This window comes from Olea europaea, unplaced genomic scaffold, assembly GCF_002742605.1.
Source record: "Olea europaea var. sylvestris unplaced genomic scaffold, O_europaea_v1 scaffold6004, whole genome shotgun sequence".
Taxonomy (NCBI): Eukaryota; Viridiplantae; Streptophyta; class Magnoliopsida; order Lamiales; family Oleaceae; genus Olea; species Olea europaea.
Genome location: NW_019264351.1, coordinates 10,334 through 12,513, shown reverse-complemented (window position 1 = coordinate 12,513; position 2,180 = coordinate 10,334). Strand labels below are relative to the sequence as shown.

The 2,180-nt window shown below is 36.9% G+C and overlaps 1 long non-coding RNA gene across 1 annotated transcript; it reads right to left on the bottom strand.

The window, feature by feature from the left end:
* Positions 1-52: 52 nt before the first annotated feature.
* Positions 53-716, bottom strand: LOC111389575. Its single transcript, XR_002701752.1, has 2 exons — positions 539-716; positions 53-406 (listed from the first exon to the last, which is right to left on the bottom strand). It is a non-coding gene; the product is annotated as an uncharacterized LOC111389575 (long non-coding RNA).
* Positions 717-2,180: the final 1,464 nt, after the last annotated feature.

Sequence of the window (2,180 nt, the reverse complement as noted above, 5' to 3'; positions counted from 1 at the left end):
GGGGGGGGGGGGGGGGGGGGGGGGATGGAGAATGAAAACCTAGGCACGGCAATTAAGCCAAAAACATTCTGTCAACAACATTTTTACACTGAAATCATTTTGTATTGTCAAAAGTCTAAAGGTATTTCCTATTCCTTTCAGCTGTTACCTGTATCTAATTTGCAACTTGTAAACCAGCTTTTAAAATCAGTTAAGGATTTAAATAAATAACTAAGAAATTTGCGTCATCCCTTGAAGCCAGTGAATCATAGTGGCTTGAAAGGCTTCATTTTGCCAATCACTGCAACGGGACATCAGGTTCAGCTTCTTCTTGAGTAATAATCCGACATTTTGGAACCGCTTTACCTAACATAGATGTCCCTTTGAAGGATACCATTTGCGAACAGGTCTGTCTGTACTTGTCAAGCTGTCATATGGGGAAGACAGAAAATGGAGGGAAGGTCAGAATATGCAACAGCACTCAACAGGTTCTCAATTTTTACTTTTCTTAGGGAACTGGCTAGGGCAGTTTGCTGATTACCAATCCAAATAAACTTACCTGCTCTTGTGATATTGTCTGAAATCCAAATTTATCTGTCCATATCGACTTTGCCTCGTCAGCAGCTGGTAGAACAAAGGTCCTCACATTTAAAAATGCAAGCAATTTCTCGATGCAAGAGTACAGGATCTGGAAATATCCCTGCACAGATATTTCAATTATATCAGACTAAGAAAAGCTGCCACAGATAAAAATAAATGGACTGAGTTCGTCACAGCTTAAAAGATTAGCAGTAAATTATCAGTCGCCAACATGCTGAAGAAAATCCATTATATATTAGGCGACTGAGAAGAATAACAATGGTGCAACAATCAAAATTAAGAAATCCAATGTATACTATCGCTTTGCATATTTTCACTAGCACCAGAGAGATTGATACTACTGAAACAGTGAAACTCAACCCATATTTTAATTTAAAATTTTTCAACAAATTACATTCATAATCAACCAGCCCAATAATCCACTTCCTACAAGACAAACATTTAAAAATGTAAACATATTATTGAAACAAAGTAAGATTTATGGTGTAGGAAGATCACATATCAGAAAAAGATTTGCATGAGATCCTATTGTTTCGTATTGTGACAAACCAGTTCTTTTGTTAAATCCATTCAAGTGCATCCTTCTATGACTGACACTTATTACAGATTTAGAGTGGCAGGATTTCATTCTCAGAATGGCCTTATTCTGAATAAATGCTGAGGTGCAGGCAAAAAGGAGTGGATAACTACCACTTAGGAATATAAGTCAAACTTAGGACCATATAAATGTATAAAGAGAAACACTGATATTATATGAGATGGAAGAAGTGCTTTATTGGAGGTGGCCATTGGACTCTGATGCTTGGTTTATGTACATAATCAATAAGATCCGTTGGCTAACGCAAAATCAGTTACAGTATTGCAATTCTATTGGCAAGTTATGGAAGAATGCCCTTGATATTGGTCAGCTGCTGCAAAATCAGTTATGGCATCGTCCTTGGATTGGTCATTAGATAGGAAGGCCTTAATATCGGAGAAGTGAACCCCCGCCCCCAGAAAACAAAGGAAGAGAAAAGAAACAAGAAAAAAAGGGGCACGTATTCATAGAAGAACAAACAACTTCAGGGCGTATGTTGGGAGGGGAGAACCTTGAAGGAAAGCATACACTCACGAGAGCAGGTAGGAAATTTCTCATCGTTTGAATTTTGGATTTAAAAAACATAATTAGCTTAAAAGGACTGCTATTTCATGCATATTTTTGTACATCACTGCCATCTTAGATCTACATATTGCACCATCTATCTTATTTTTATCTCGAAGGGAGGAAGGGTTGATTGATTATAGCAGCAAGTCAATACATCATGCAATATGAGTAAATATTGATTTGAACCTCTATTTGTGATTCTGCATACAAGTACAAGTCAATATACAGAGTCACAAATAGGTGCAAGTCAATAATCCTTGGCCTGAACAATTGTTCCAAAAACTGAAGTTTAGGATCTGCCTGTCACGCTTTAATTTTATGCATTGCATCCTGTTCAAGTCCTCCTCAATAATCGAATTATATATCTAATACTCACCCAAAGAGCTAATACAATAATATATTCCATCAGCCAGCAAGAAATGAAATTCAGTAATGGTCTACAATTATATGCATTCAG